The 17144-nt window shown below is 41.4% G+C and overlaps 1 pseudogene; it reads right to left on the reverse strand.

Annotated features, from left to right (window-relative positions):
• The window catches only part of LOC148149271 (centrosome-associated protein 350-like), a 1440514-nt pseudogene extending 1427718 nt beyond the window's left edge, over positions 1 to 12796 (reverse strand).
• Between the last annotated feature and the right edge of the window lie 4348 nt (positions 12797 to 17144).

Here is a 17144-nt window from a genome sequence, read left to right on the forward strand (position 1 = left end):
CATTTCTGAGCCTGTTTGTGACATTTTCATGAACTGTATGCAGCTGGATCACACCCATCAAGTTTCTTTAAACTCCACTGTCTCTCAATTTTCACAATCAAGAAATATCCTCGTTTGATCCAACCTCTCACTTGCTGACACAAACTTTTTCATTTATTTAAACTATCAAGATTGCTTTCTGATTTTATGCTTCCATCTACCTACACTCGAGATTGCCTCTAATCTGTAGAGTGGCCCCAAATTTTGAATGTGGTTTTCCTTTCATTGTGAATACTGAATAGTTAGGGCTCCAACATAGATCCATGCAAGATATCACTAACCATATCCTTCCAATTAGAATATCTCTTATTATCTGCACAAATGTCTCTTGTTCAAATCAAATTCCTCTGCAAGCACCACTTGTCTTTTGCATCTTGTTACCACCTTTAATGGACAGTAGAAAGTTGTAAATTCAGTCAAATTTAGCTTGTGTTTACCTGACTAGGTGAGCAAGGAATCCCCGTAAATATTAATCTCTGTCTTCACTGCATGGTAACTCGATCACAAAGATTAACAATGTAAAAGATTAATTCCTCTTCAAGATTTATAAACTGTGGGCACATTGTTAGCGAGTGGTACTTATCATTTAAAAAAACAGCCCTTGCCCAACACTTGCCTTACACTCATTGCCCCAGCTGCTCCTCATCCTCTACATCTGAATCTCATGGCAAGATACCTAGAACATGGAAAGTAGCAACTATTCCAAGCACTGAGATCCCACTAATTGGCACCACCACTCACCCTTGGCTAACCCATGGGAGAACTCACTTTTACAGCTACTGAAGCCGATTGATCCTGCAGTATGTCTTCATCAGAATCATCCTGCTGGCTGCGTTTCTTCCCCATTTTAAAGCAGCGATGGCTCTTTGATGGCAGAAGGGGACGGAAGGATTTCTCTTCAGTGTCATCTTCAGTCATTGAGTCATCGGACTTAAGGGAGTACTCAATGGCAACAGAAACAGAATCTGGAGAGACAATAAATGATTGACATTGTTCTTTGTTATTTTCCATTGCTCACTGAAAGATTTAGAACTTGAACATGAAGTTAAAGGCCGAGCTAGAATCCTTGGATTAGTTATCTGCCCAAGGAGCAGAGTTGGGTTACAATTATCGATTCAACACAACTGTTATGTTGAATCACACATTGTTTAAGGGGACATGTGGAAGTTTCCTTATGCACAACCACAGATCCAAGGGGAACACAAGAAAGTTGGATTGAATAGCTTAAGCACATGACTGAATAAAGGGAACTTGAAATAAATCAGTGCATGTTACTATTTGACCCACATGTCCTTTGGGTATGGAAGGAGTGCTTATGTGACAATTGATTTGGTTGATTTGAATCAGTTAACTGAAGAGACACCATTCCCCATTTAAGTCATGAGATCAGTGGAAGGACAAAACATCATTTCTGGTTAAAGAATTTGCCTTTCTCACCAGGTAATGAAGGCAGACTGTCACTGCGGATCGAGTTGTCAGCTGCTGTTTGAACCACCTCTTCAATACAGCTGTTTCCCTTTGTATGGTGGGAGGTTCTGCTTTTCTCCAAGAATGGTAAGGATGGGCTGTCTTGTTTACTGCTGCCACTGCTGCCATAGAAATGTCACAGATCAACACACATGCACAGGTTTAGAACACAAAAACAGAGTCTCGGTATTTGTGATTTATACAGGCCTCCTTCTGTATCTCTCCACCTAAACCCATCAACATATTTTTCTTCGATAACTTGTATTCCAAGCTTCTTCTTGAATTCATCTGTTGTTTGCTTCAATTATTCCTGGTGATGTAAGTTTGACGTCAAACCTCTTTCTGGGTAAAGACCTTCCCCACCGCCCCCCGCTCCACCCCCCACCTCCTCCCTAGCTAATTCCCTGTTGGATGTAATAGTGACTACTATTGTATCCATAGCTCCAGTGGATAGTGTCATTCAAAAGCAGAAATATCTTTTCTATGTCAACCCTATCAAACCCCGACATAACTTTAATGGCCTCGACCATGTCACTCTTTTTCAACAAGATAAGACTGTCCAATCTTGCTTGATGGATTAAAATTCAATTTTGATATAATTCCAGTAAATATTTTTAATATATTCCCTACTGCCTCTACATCCATATTACAATATGAAGATCAGAATTGTTTGCAGTGCTCCAAGGGTGATCTGTTCATGGTTCTACACGTATGTAACACATCTCCATTCTGTAGCCCCAGAAATAAACCCATGCTCAACTTTTCTTTATAACCCGGTGTCATTTACTGCTAGTGACTAAATTTTATCACCAAATTCCCCACCATCAACATTCTGGAGGGTTACTATTGACTAGAAATTGAACTGGACTAGCCATCTAACTACTGTGGCCACAAGAGAAGGTCAGAGGCAATGAATCCTGCAAAAATAAACCACCTCCCGAATCCCTGAAGCCTGTCCACCATCTACAAGCCACAAGTCAGAAGTGCAATAGACTATTTGCTACTTGGCTTGGTTTGGGTGCAGCTCCAAGAACACTGAAGAAGCTTGACGGCATCTGGAAAAAGCAGACTACGTGATTGGGGCCACATTCACTCCCTCCACCACTAATGCCCAGGGCAGCAGTGTGTACTATCAACAAGATACACTGCAGAAATTCATAATACTTCGATATGGATCTTCCAAACCCATGACCAATACCATCTCGAAGGACAAGGGAAGCAGATTCATGGGAACACCACCACCTACAGGTTCCCTTCCAAGCCACTACCATCTTGAGTTGAAAATCTTTCAGCTGTCCTTAAGTGTCATTGGGCCAAAATTCTGGAACTCCTTCCCAACAGCACTACCAGTCGGCCCTACAACACACGGACTGCAGTGATTCAAAAAGGGAGCTCGCAACCACCTTCTCAAGGGCATTAGAATTAGCCAATAAATGTTCGCACAGCCAGTGACACCCACATTCCATAAATTAATTAATTAATTAATGCCGCCTCCTTCCTTCCACAGCACGCCCATCCATAAATACCTGCGCTTCTCAAACACAAGGCCTTGAGTAGCATGTGGTGACCCACAAGGAGGCTGAAGCCACATTTTGGCATCTCTTGAGGCCCTGAGCCATGCTCAGCAAGGGGTAGTCCTGAATGAACAATAATCCCTAGCGATTCACTCACCGTAGGCAACAGTGAAACTATCAGTTGCCAACTTTTTCACAAAGAGGTTGACTCGTACATGGAATGAACGGCCAGAGGAAGTGGTAGATGCAAGTACAGTTACAATATTTAAAAGGCATTTGGAGAGGTACACGAATAAGAAAGGTTGAGGAATATGGGTCAAATGCAGGCGAATTGGACTAGTTTAGTTTGGGAAATTTGGTTGGCATGGACGAGTTGGACGGAAGGGTCCGTTTCCATGTCGTATGACTCTGATTCTATTCCTTTCAGCCACAGTGGCATTTTGCAATTGCCGCAACGTATGGTGTCATTGAACAAATCAATGGAGGCTTTTGGCACCAGGGTCACAGTACTCTGTAAGGTAAGGTGCTGAGTAGGAGCTGCAATTTAGTGGGCATTTAACAAACAAAATACAGAAGAAATATATAAGGAAATTACCGCAGATGGTGGAATCTATACTGAAAACAACAAATGCTGGAGCTCACAGCAGGTCAGGCAGCATCCATGGAGACTGAGCAAGCTAACATTGAGTCGAAATGACTCTATCAGAGCTCTGAAGAGGAGTCATCTAGACTCAAAATGTTAACTTGCTCTCTCCATGGATTTAAAAAAAAATGTTTATGGGATGAGGGTGTCACTGACTAGGCAGCATTTATTGCCCATCCCTAACTGCCCAGAGGGCAGTTCAGAGTCAACCTCAGTGCTGTGTGTCTGGAGTCACATGTAGGCCAAACTAGGCAAGGATGGTAGTTTCCGACCTATATGATTTTAGTGAACCAGATGGGTTTTTCCCAACTGTCGACAAAGGATTCATGGTCAGTAGATTCTTAATTCCAGATATTTATTGAATTCAATTCGAAAAATTTGAACCCAGTTCTCTGGGATGTTATCTGGATCACTGGATTAACAGTCCAGCAATAATACCACTGGGCCACCACCTCCCCACTGTGATCTCCAGTATTTGTTGTTTTCAGTACTCAAGAAATATGTTATGGATTAATATTGTACTATGTAAAAGCATCCACAGCGAACATAAAGTGCCCACCTCCGATCATGATATTTGAGTCTGGATGACTCAGACAGACTGTCTAACAAAGTGGAGTTACGCATTTTACTGTCCGGCAATTTCTCTGCAGATCCAGCTGGTGTTGGATTGCACTCATTCTTTCTGAGATGAAACAAAGAAAGAAACAACGATCAGCTACTTCCAGCTAAGTCTCTGGATTCAATTCCACCACAGCCATGGCATTTTTTAAAATTAAAACAGTTTTTTCCGTGAACGACATGTCAGCAAGCTCACCATCTCCTGTCTCAGTTCAATGGAAAATGGGATCAATACTGCAGCATGTACTGTCCCTTGAACAGGCTATCAGTGAATCTGAGTTTACAATCTTGTTCTTTGACAGGTTGCAACAGATTTTTCACAAGGGAGCATGCAGACAGGACAAACCTCAATTATATTCAACACAAGAAAAGGCAATTCAGTTTAAATGAGATTAATTGAGATCAGGCCTCAGGTGAGGATACAAAACAGTCAAGTTTGGAACTTCCAGAGACCATCAAGATTGTACATTCAATTACTGAAGTTTGTCTCATGTTTCTTTCCTAATCAACACTTCTGGAGCAGATGGGACTTATCCAGGCCTCTGGCTCAAAGTTGGAGACATGACCACAGCATCACAAGAGCACTTTGTTTTAGGCTGGGTAACTAGTGGGATAATTTGCCCAATTACCTTACAAATCCAGAAGATACTGTTACCATCCCAAAGATGGGAAATAAGTAAAGTATATAATGGGAGGTAAGATGTTATAACAGTCTCTATCACAAGGGACAAAGTATCTTCCAGCAGTTTTTGTTCATCCTTCGATAGTTTGAAATTCTCAAATTTTCTGGCCTACCACCACCTTTGCAGTTTTGTATATCTTTTCTTTCAATTTGATGTCACCCACAATTCCTTTAGCTATGCACCGCTGTTGCCATCTTTTCATCGTGCATTTCTATTATAAATAAATGTACATTGTTGCGAATTATGAAATAACTGAATATGTTCTTCTGCTTTAACATTCTAACCTCTCATCCCATTCCCATTTAGCTCACTATTACTTTATACCCTTGTGACTGCCTTTAACTTTAGAAACTAGTAAAAGAACCAAATTCCTTCACCTAAAGCTAAATTCTATTCTGCTGCATTGAATCTTACCAAAAGGGTCTTCAATTTTGAACTCATTAATCAATCATATTACCAAGTCCCTGATTGGTTCCAGAACAAAGTGTTTGAAGAAATTGTACAGAGCAGTCTACCTCAAATTGCTGCAGAAGGTAAGAGTGCACAATACTATTTTAACGAACAGAGTGCTCTCTGAATACCAGGATCCTGTTAGATCCCCAAAATTACTCTGATCATAGAATAGAATAGAATTCCTACAGTGTGGAAACAGGCCCTTCGGCCCAACAAATCCACGCCAACCCTCTGAAGAGTATCCCAGCCAAACCTATCTCTTAACACTATTACTCAACATTTACCCCTGACTAATGCACCAAACCTGCACATCCCTGAACACTATGGGCAATTTAGCACGGCCAATTTACCTCACCTGCACATCTTGGGATTGTGGGAGAAAACCGGAGCACTCAGAGGAAACCCATGCAGACACGGGAGAATGTGCAAACTCCACACAGACAGTCATCTGAGGCTGGAGTCACCTGGGTCCCTGGCGCTGTGAGGCAGCAGTGTTGACCACTGAGCCACCTCCTTTTTTCCTAAAAGACTGAGTGCATTGACCCTGCCTCTCCTGATCACAGATAAGAGGAAAAACATCAAAAACTGTGCATCGCATCAAGCAACAAACCTCAGGTTATTAAGCCAAGAAGCTAAATATTATTGATCAGGTTGGGGCAGTGGAAAAACCTTACCTGTCAGGTTCAGCTCTGGTTCGAAGTTGGTTCATGAAGTCTGAATGCTGCTGCCTCTGTTGGTCCAACAGCACTGTCACTGGCACAGGAGCTGTTCCATGAGGTAGGTTTGTGGCAGTCAGAGATCCTGCTGCGACCTGTGCACATGCCAATCCTGTCATCTAAACCAGAAAGAATTAGCACAGCACAGATGAGAAGACAACTTGGATCACATCATGCTTTTGAAATCAGAGGCCCCTACTCAACCCATCACATGTGTGCCGCCTCTTTGGAATAGCTATTTGGCTAGACCCCTGCTCTCACAGTATTGCAAATAATTTCTTTTTGCAAGTATTCAAATTAATTCTGGAACTAATACTGAATCAGCTGCCACCTCCTTTCCAGATGATCTCAGCTCTTCTTTGAAACAGCAAAAACCAATGAGAACGTCATTAAAATTGAAGCATCCAGTGTTAAAAAAATTCACATGCTCGGTCACTGAGATATGATGGGCTTTTCTCATAACGCTGAGCAAAATTTTATTTGAGGCAAAAAGGAGAACTCTGAGAGAAAGGTGAACCACCCGTGGGTAACAAAGGCAGTCAAGGACAGTACCAACAGGAAAAGAACGACACAACAGCGGAGGACGAGAAAGGAAAAAAATTGATCATAAAATTAAATTGACAAGAAACAAAAACGAACGGCAAAAGTTTCTACAGGAATGTAAAAAGTGAGTAGCTAAAGTGAGCTTCGAACCCTTGGAGGTTCTGATTCGGGAATTGATAATGTGTACAGAGAAAACAGCAGATAATTTAAACCAATATTTTACATTAGTTTTCATGGAGGAGAATACCGTTATCATCCCAAAGATAACAAAAAGCAAGGTATTCATGGGAGGAAAAATGCTGCAACAGTCTTTGTCACAAGGGACAAGGTAATGACAAACTAATACGATTAAAGTTAAAAATCACACAACACCAGGTTATAGTCCAACTGGTTTAATTGGAAGCACACTAGCTTTCGGAGCGATGCTCCTTCATCAGACAATCACCTGATGAAGGAGCGTCGCTCCGAAAGCTAGTGTGCTTCCAATTAAACCTGTTGGACTATAACCTGGTGTTGTGTGATTTTTAACTTTGTACACCCCAGTCCAACACCGGCATCTCCGAATCATAATACGATTATAGGCAGACAGGACCAAATGGCATGTATCAAACATTTTTTAAGGCAACTGGCTGCAGAGATATTCAAGGCATCTTTTGAATTATTCCCGAATCAATGGATACAGGGAGCTTCCAGTGGATTGATGCACCTGTTCAAGAAGGGAGGGAGACAGAAATCAGGAAAGTTAGTTTAATTTCTGTTTTGGCAGAACAGCAGAGTTGATTATTAAAGGAAGAAATAGCAGGACATTTGGAAAAGCTTATCATTAAACATGGTAGACTGGATTTTGTGAAAGGGAACTATATTTGACAAATTTGCTCGAGTTTATTGAGGAGATAACAAGTAGAGCTGATAAAGGAGAATCTGATGATGTTCTGTATTGGGATTTTAAAAATGCATTTGATAAGGTGCTACATAAAAGACAATTGCACAAGATAGGAGCTCACGGTATTGGGGGTCATGTATTAGCATGGACTGAGGATTGGTTAACCACAATGGCTGTTGCTGAGACCTCACTTGGAGTACTGTATACAATTTTTGTTCTCATATTTAAGAAAGGATAAACTAGCATTGGAGGCTACTCAAAAAAAGATTAATTTAGTTGCTTCGAGGATGAAAAGGTTGGTCTGTCAAGAATAGGTTAGGTCATTATTCAATAGAGTCTGGACAAATAACGGGTTATCTTATGGAAACAATGTTCTGAGGAGCTTAATAGGGGTTGATGTTGACTAGATGTTCTCGTATTAGTAAAGTCTCAACCCAGGGGACATTACAGAAGGGAACATTCATTTAAAAAAAAGTAAAGTTTTTTTTTCTCTCTCAGTGAATGGCTGGAATTCTCTCGCCCAAAGAATTGTGACAGCTAAATGGGATAGGGGAATGGGTCTGGTTGGGTTACTCTTCGGATGGTGGGTGTGGACTTGCTAAGCTGAAGGGCCTGTTTCCACACAGTAGGGATCCTATGATTCTATCTCAAATTATTTTAAAAGAGGGTAGATAGATTTTTGAAATATTAAGCAGTTGAGGGCTATGAGGATCAAGCATAAAAGACAAGTTGAGGCCTGGGTTGGCCCAGCCATGATCTGATAGAATGGGGGAGCAAGCTCAAGGGGACGAATACCCTACTCCTGCTCGATTCCTTGAGGCTCCATTTCATGCTTTCTTTTCTCCAAAGGGGAGTATGATACAATGTGCTAAAAGATCTCAGACATTGTGAAAAGGAGTGAAAATGGGGTGTTTATATACTGATTCCGATGGTATTTATCAATCAATCACAGCTATGCAGTCACGAATACCAAGGCAATTCCCTCCATGAATAAAGGAAAGCTACTACAGAGCTCATCCAATGGGAATTCTTATCTTCAGTAAACTCTTCCATCACATGACCCAAAATTGCACCCTCAGCTGTTTACTTATTTGTTCACTTCCAGACATGACTATTTCAATGTTCTCTTGACTGAACTTTCATCAACTTCAACATATTCAAAAGCTCCACATACCTCACCCTCATACCAAGCCCCTTTTACCCATGATCCTCGTGCTTGCTGATTCATGACTTGCCAACAGCTTCAGTATAAGAAGTCCTGTCCTTCCGTACATATTTTTTCTTTCTATCTCTGCAATTTCCTTCAATCCTCGAAACTTTTGAAGTGTCTATGTTCCCCCATTTTAGCATTTTCATTTTCACCACCCCAGCTCAGCACTGAAGCTTTCAGCTGCATGGTCATCAGCTATGCAATTCTGTCCTAACACAGCTCAAATAGTAACATTTTCTTTCTTTCCAACATTCTATCTCACCTATTTCTTTGACCAAGCAGTTGGTCATCTTTCTTAAGATCATATGGTGTGCTGTTAAGCTTTGCCCTTCTCTTCCTTGACAGTTTACTACATTAGAGGAATGAAATAATTCCAAACTGCAGTGACAATTAACTCAATGCAGCAACTGTATGAGAGAAATTCCTTCAAAACTCCAGAAAGTACTGGCTCTTCAGCATGACTGGGGGAAAGGGCCATCTTGCCAAGTATACTTGAAGAAAGTACCTCTGTAACCTGACGTGCTGTATCAGCCATCAGCCTTGCAAGTTCCACCTGCTGAGCGATCATTTTAGTTGTGGACTCTTGCAGCATCTCTTGGCGAACCTGTACAAACTGCTGCAGAGTTTCTGCACATGTCTGAGAACACAAAGAGAGGTTTTCACGTCCAGCAATTGATAATTCAGATACTTTGATCAAGAGACAGAGCACTATTAAAATGCAATGTGGAATTGACTTATGATCCATGTTTCATCATGCAACGTAAGCTCACTGACACAGCTTCTGTTTTACAATCAAGCTTTTAAGCCTTTCCCTCTCCTCCAATGGCACATATAAGCACAGTAACCTAGTCATAGTGTGATTTTGTTTTTTTGATTTCCAGTATTTGCAGTTCTTTGGTTTTATTGATTTAACCTGGTCATGGTATTGCGAGATTGTTTCCATGATGGGGAGATGTATTCAACCTTAAAACTAAAAACCAGACCATTCAGAACTAAAAAAGCAGTAATTAATTAATTAATTCATTCTCAGGATGTAGATATCCCTGACACTGACTGTCCAAGCACAACTGGCATTAAAAGGTGAAAATTAGTGATCTTCTTAAACCACAACAATCCATGTGGCTGCAAGATACTCCCAATGTATGTCAGACCATTGCAGGCAGCAAAGGAAAAGCAATATATTTTAAAGTCATGACTATATGCGGCGTTCCCAGGCATTTGCTGCCCTGTTCTTCCAGGCAGAATAGGTCATGAGTCTAGGTCTGTCAAAGGAGCATTCAATGAGGTATTGCAGAGCATCTTATAGATGGTGCACCTTGTTGCTACCATATACAGATGACAGAGGGAATAGGCACTTAAGGTGGTGGACATGATTCAAATCATGCTGATGTTTTGTAATGGATGATGTTGAGCTTCCTGATATCCTCATGATGTGCTTTTGGTGAGAGGGGCGGTTTACCGGTGGAGCAGAACAGGGCAGGGGTGGGGAGAGGTTTGACTTCAATGTTAAAGGCACTTTATAAATATAATTTGTTTGTTCTTATTGCACGGTGAGAAGCAGTCAACACTGAATTCCTTGCATTTCCAGACACCTGTTACATGTTCAAGTACCTGTACAGCTTTCTGTCTGGCCTCCTCTAGCTGCCTCTGACTTGCAGCAGCTTCCTGCTCGGCCTTCAGCTTCAGCAGGGCTATGTCGTGCTCATGTCTCTGCTGTTGGGCCTGGACACAAAACAAAGATTAAATAGGAACCATCACTCTACATTCAACTGCTCTGCTCTGTGAAAAGCTGGTATTTAAATTTGCAGTGTCCAGAGAGAGAGAGTAACAATTGAAATGCAAAGGCACCAAAATCTTAAGAGTAACAAATGACAAGAATTTAATCAATTAATTTTCAGATTGCAACTTTATAAATAAAAAAAAAACATTTTCTCATAAATCTCATCATAATGGCATAAATTTTATAAAGCTGAAATTTCTTGAAAACTTGGCAAGTTTGCCCTACTTCTATCAGTCACCTTGTAAAGTGCAGTCATGCGCAGGTTCGATGCTAATATCTGCACATTTAAGATTAGGCATTGTCCTGGTACAACACAACACCAGGGTAAGTAAATTTAATCTTTAGTTTTGGAAAAATCTTTGTTTGCCTGATGTAACTGAAGAACGTTGCTCAGAATATTGCCTGGTTTGGAAAACGAGCGCAGCCATTGTCACTTAAGACAATTTTACAAAATCATTCCTGAAACAGCACAAGGCATAGACCCGTACCTTTAGGATCTGAGCCAACGACACAGTCTCTTGTTGAGCAAGGGCTACTCCCCGAGTCGTGTCTATCTCCGATAGCTGACGGATGGACTCTTCTATAGCATCCAAGTAAGTGTGTTGAGCAGTCATGTGGTGTTGGACACTTGGTGGGGAGCTGAGCATCGAGGCTGCAATAACCAAAATGAAAAGTGTAATTACAATTTTTACAATTAGTTAAATAATGCATTGGGATCATGAGGTTAACTGCACGCCTCTCCAAGATTCAAAACAAGTTCAGGAACTGCATAAAAAATGACAAGGGACAAGACATTGAAATTTTCATGAGATTCACAGGATACAACAAATAGCAAAGCGTGCAGAAGATCCAAACCCAATCATTGTATTTGGGTCCTGGTGAATGATCAGGAATGCAACAAAGGTTCACCAGACTTGTTTCCAGGACATTCTCATGGGGAGAGATTGGGAAAACTGGACCTGCATTCTCCAGCATTTTGAATTGATTTCATTGAAATCTACGAAATACTTAAAGGGTGGATGTCGGTAACATTTCCCCCGTTGGGGAGTCTAGGACTGGTGGGACCACTTAAAAATGAGAGCATGTCACTTAGGTCTGAGCTGATGACAATTCTGTTGCTACTTCAGTGTCATGAACCTTTGGAATTCTCTACCACAGAGAGCTGTGAAAGCATAGTCATCAAGTATGTTTTAAGTAAAAATTGATGGATTTGATTTCCAACAGTGTATGGGGTCATGGGAACAGGGTGGCTAAAACGATACTGAAGCACTGATCAGCCATGATCGTACTGAATGACAGGGGCTGGCTCAACAGGCTGAATAGGCTACTTCTGCTTCATGTTCCTCAGACAGGATCCGACTACTTGAATGAAAAAGCACCTGCTTCCACGTCACGTGGCACCTCATCATTTCTTCCAATCATCACTATGCCTCTCACTTCACCTTGGTTGTCTACTTACTCAGGGTTTTATTTAAAAAAAAACCTACTCTCATGGCGATGTTTAGGACAAACAAATGACAGTTACAGAAGACATGATTCCGAGAGTTCCAACCTGCAGCAGAGGATGTGGAGGGCCTGGCTGCAGTAACACTGACGTCAGCTAGAGAAGGTGAAGGTGTGGAGGTAGTAGCACGCAGCTGCCTTTTCCCCTCGCTGGATGTTATCACTGCGCCATTCTGAAAAGTGCTCTGAGACATAGAACTCACAGTGGAATGGAACGATGGAGAGCTTGTGCTTTTCTTTGATGACTCCCCGTGAGCACTGAAAGCACAAAATTTACATAATCACAAATGTTGACAACTGTCAAAATGAGACATCACTTAAGCCAATTAACACTGCAGATTTCATGCCATCAAGTATCTGTTTGCTGAAGCTCTGCTTTAAACAATCTGTCAGACTTAGTCGGCATTAGGGATAAACAGAGTCCAGTGGCACTGGAAAAGCACAGCACGTCAGGCAGCATCCAAAGAGGAGAGTCCATGATTCCGGCACAAGCCCTTCATGAGGATAAACAGCCATCCTTACTTGATGGGCCCATGTTCCCTCTACTATTCCCAAAAGCCAATCTTCTACAATACCATTCTCACTCTTAAATTTAAACAACAATGTACTGACTGGATACAGCAGCCTAAAGGCTGATGAACCTGCCAAACCTGACAATCCAGACAACAGCTTCGCAACATACTCGCCAAGGCCTAAAAGGTCCTTCGGGTTTACCAGTCCATTTGAGTCATCAAGAGGATTCATCAGTGACTACCATCACACTAGCCACCGTCTGGTTGGTAGCTCTCTGGGATGCCAGAGGAAAAATAAAGGACAACTACATCACATGCACATCAACAGACAGCACACAATTATACAAGAGCTGAAGACTTTCCAAATTCACATGCACTACATAAGGGAAATGCTCACTGATGACTACTTGCCCTTGATGAAGTCCAAAAAACCCCAACAATCCAATTTCTATAAGCGTCAAGGAGAATTCACCCCAGCTCAACATATGTTGGACTATCCAATGTCGGCTTCCTAGAATATGCTGAGTATCTGGATTATTTGCGTAGCACTAATACCACTCAGCTATCACCTCCCCTTGAAATGAAACTTGATGCCAATGACAGTCTGTAACTTTATTAATTTGGTGACTTCCATAACTTCACCTTGTATTTTCCCTCTACTTACTGTTTCTTCCACCAGTAGAAGCAGTTCTTCCAAAGTCCTGACCAGTTTTGAGGTCTCCTCTGAACCACTGTTCAATCAAACTGATCAGCAATTTATCAAATCTCTCTTGATTACTATAATCAACGAATGTCAAGTTAACACTTTCTGGTTCCTGTGCACAGCCTTGAAGTCCTTCCTGAATTAGGGTTCCCAATACTGGGGACAACATTCTGCCTGTAGCTTAACCAGTGATTTGTGATGGTTTAACATCATTCATTTTTGTACTCCAGTCCCTATTTATAAAAGCTTAATGGCTCTGATGAACTGATGATGATCTAAATACTGCACAAGACTGAGCTTCACTAACGTATCTCCATTAATAGTTGGTTCACAGAGCAGTGAGCATTGAATAAAAACCAAATAGAACCAACTAAGGTGGGCTACACGGCAAAGGATTCTTGTAAACACATTCTATTATTGTTATTCCATATTGGAAATTGTGCCCATGTTTCTAATGGAAACTGCCTCAGGCTACTGGCAGACCCCAGTTTACGAATGGTTTCTGTTCTAGAATGCTTCTGCAAGTCAATTTATACACGAGTTGGAACACACTGTAAAAAGTCATAAGTACAGAAAATGTTTGCATGCAAGATCTTTAAAATTACACCCTCGGATGAGATTACGTGTGAAAGAACAAGCATTCTGAAGTCTGGGATCCTCTATGTATCTATCCTGCCACTGTTGACTCTGTCATGCTTTGAGTGTCAGGAGAGGGCAACTATAAGCTGTCATGCAGGTATTGGTTGTTTCTAATATATGCACAACTGAAGGAATTGATAACAGAAAGTGACCGACAGAAAGTACATTCGTCTGGTCATACCTATCTGCAGTTAGTGGATCTCTGAATTCAACTTGACTGCTCTTCATAATGTTACTTTCCAGAGTGGTAGATCGCAAGGGGCTGTGGGAGGTGTTGACCTTCCGTGATTTTCTGCGACTACTGGATTTGACGGATGTAGCACTGGGTATAGAATTCTCCAGATACCTTCCATCTGATAGAAATAGAAACAAAGTTTAAGAAGTAAAAAAGGAGCATGCATTCCATTATCACAATCAATGGGATTGGTTAGTAAGCACAAGTTTCTCTCAAATTGTTGCTGTCAGAATATAGAAGAGATAGATGGTAATTTAATTCTTGTCCACCTCCTCAAATTCTGTGGACCAGCACAAAGTGATAAACCAGACATTTGGGGGAATCTGCAATGGGCAACAGGTGTTGACACAGATGGGAGCGGGAGATGACCACTTCAGGAGGGTTGACTTTGCCTGCTAAGTCTTACTAAAGAAGCTCCATAAATTAGAGAGAAGGAAAAGATTCCATAGCCTCAGTTTCTGTTGCAAATGCTTTCAAAACACTGCAAAATGTCAGTGCATGAACCTCGACCATTTAACTTAATTTCACCAGGGTTATTACTTTTATCTGATCAATAATGGCCAGCGTGAGGTCAAGAGTAACTGTTGATCTAATTGCCATGAACAACTATTTTGTATTCCTTCCACTTACCCAGTCTGCTAATTTTTCGAGTAGCACTGCTCAAAGCTTCCCTCGTATCCATCACTGTGTCTGTCACTGCAGTAGTGGTGGGTATAGCTTCAAGCCTGTTTTCTATGTGCCGCAACTTGGGATGAAAGAAAAATAATGAATCAAACACAATGCAAGTTAAAATAGTCTGTTTCCTGCAGTAAAAACTCTTAGGATAGACCCAGGCAGAAATCAAAGGGGAACTAGAAAACATGCAGGGTGTCAAATATATATTTTGAGGGATTTTGGAAGTTAAGAAGCAGGAAATGTCAGGGTGAGACTGGGAAGTATGGAGCTAAAATGTTCAGCTGACAGAATGACCTGAGATATGGAGGGGGCCAGGGCAGAAAAGAGTTGGAAAAGTAAACAGGAGCCACAAACAAATCTGTACATAGGAATTTTGCAGCTGAAGGACTGGGTTAAGGCAGAGAATGAAGATAAGTAACAAGAGAGTGATAAGCAAGCAGGGCTATGATGCAGAAGATAGAATGTGTAGAAATGTACAGCATGGAATGAAAGAAGTCAGCATGTGGAAACTGCACACAAAGAAGAATCAGCCATTCGGTCCTTTGAGCCTGCTCCACGGTTTAACAAGACCATGGCGATCATGAATGTAACCCAAATACACATTCCCTCCTATTCCTGATAACCTTTTATTCCCTCTTTACAAGAATGCATCCTCCATGGACTTGAAAATATTCAAGGGCTCTGCTTCCACTGCTCTTTCAGGAAGTGAGCTCCAAAGACTTATGACCCTCAAAAATATGGAGCCAATCTTTCCATTTTAAACCAGCAACCTCTCACTTTTAAACAGTTCTAGATGCCCCGATTAAGTGGAAGCATCCTCTCTACATCCATCCTATCAAAGCCCCTCAAGTCACTTCTTATTTTCCTAACCTCCAGCAAGACAAGCCCAATCTATGCAACCTTTCTTCATAAGGCAACCCTCCACTGCAGGGCTGCTAAATCTTCTCTGAACTGCTTTCAACACATTTACATCCTTCCTTAAATAAGGTGACCAATACTATACACAGCACTTCAGATGGGATCCCACCAATGGCCTGTACAACTGAGGCATAACCTCCCTTGTGTTCGAGTCCCTTTGCAATAAATTAAAACATTCTATCAGCTTTCCCAATTTTTTGCTATAACTGCATTTGAGCCTTTTGAAAATCATGCACCAGGACATTCACATCCCTCTCTCTCACAGCTCAGCAATCTCCCACCAATTAGATAATATACTTTTGTATCCTTCTTGCCAAAGTGAAAAAAATTCACTTTTCCCACATTTCAACTAAGTCAGATCTTTGCCCACTCATTAAACTACTAGTAACTTTTTTGCAACCCCATGTTTGCTTCACAGCCTACTTTTCTCCTTGTGTTGTCAGTAAATTTGGCAACTTATCTTCCATCCCTTCATCCAATGGATGGATTTTATAAATCGTAAGCAGTTGAGACGCAGCACCGAGCCCTTTGGCACACCACTTGTTACATTCTGCCAACCTCAAAAAGACCCATTTATGCCGACTCTCTTCCTGTTTCCCAGCCAATCTCCTATTTATGGTAACATGTTAAACTCTTGTAAGATGAGGTATTACTTTCAGTGATAACCTTTAATGTGGCCTTTTATCAAATAAAAAAGGGACATTCTTAGGTCAGGCAGCATCCGTGAAGTAGGAGAATCGACCTTTTGGTCATAAGCCCTTCATCATAAGCCCTCATTCCTGATGAAGGGCTTATGCCTGATACGTTCATTCTCCTGCTCCTTGGATGCTGCCTGACCTGCTTTGCTTTTCCAGCACCACACACTCGACTCTGGTCTCCAGCATCTGCAGTCCTCACTTTTTCCCTGGAGTGGTACATTGGTAAATAAACTATGTAAAGACCAGATCTTTTCAGTTTTCTGTATTTTTGATTATGGATTGAAGTGAGAAAACTGTTTAAAAACTATGGAGTGCTGAAGTTTTTGAAAGCAAGTTACCTGACACTTATTCTAAGCGCTGTTTACACAGTTGCTGATTCAAGCAATATTGAAAGGTTTACAGATAAGCTGCTGCCAAGGTCTGTGTACAAGGGAAGATCCGGTCAGCAACAAGATTAGTATGCAGACTAGTACCCAGTTATTGATGATAAAGGTCTTCTGCCTGCCAACAGTGAGGTGATTGGCTCTCAGTAAATAAACAGTTGGGTCTGAGAACAAGACAGTGAGAGCCACCAGATCTCCACAAGCTCAGGAGTTGTCTCAGTTGTGTGCAACTTGCCCTCTACTGTAGCTCTTTGGTCACGTAATGGCAAGTTGTACAGAAAAAGTTGGAATCATCAGTGAGCACAGCATTTTATCAACATAATCATGTT

This window comes from Chiloscyllium plagiosum, unplaced genomic scaffold (genome assembly GCF_037043375.1).
Source record: "Chiloscyllium plagiosum isolate Xiang-an unplaced genomic scaffold, Cpla_swu_hap1 HiC_scaffold_9, whole genome shotgun sequence".
Lineage (NCBI taxonomy): Eukaryota > Metazoa > Chordata > Chondrichthyes > Orectolobiformes > Hemiscylliidae > Chiloscyllium > Chiloscyllium plagiosum.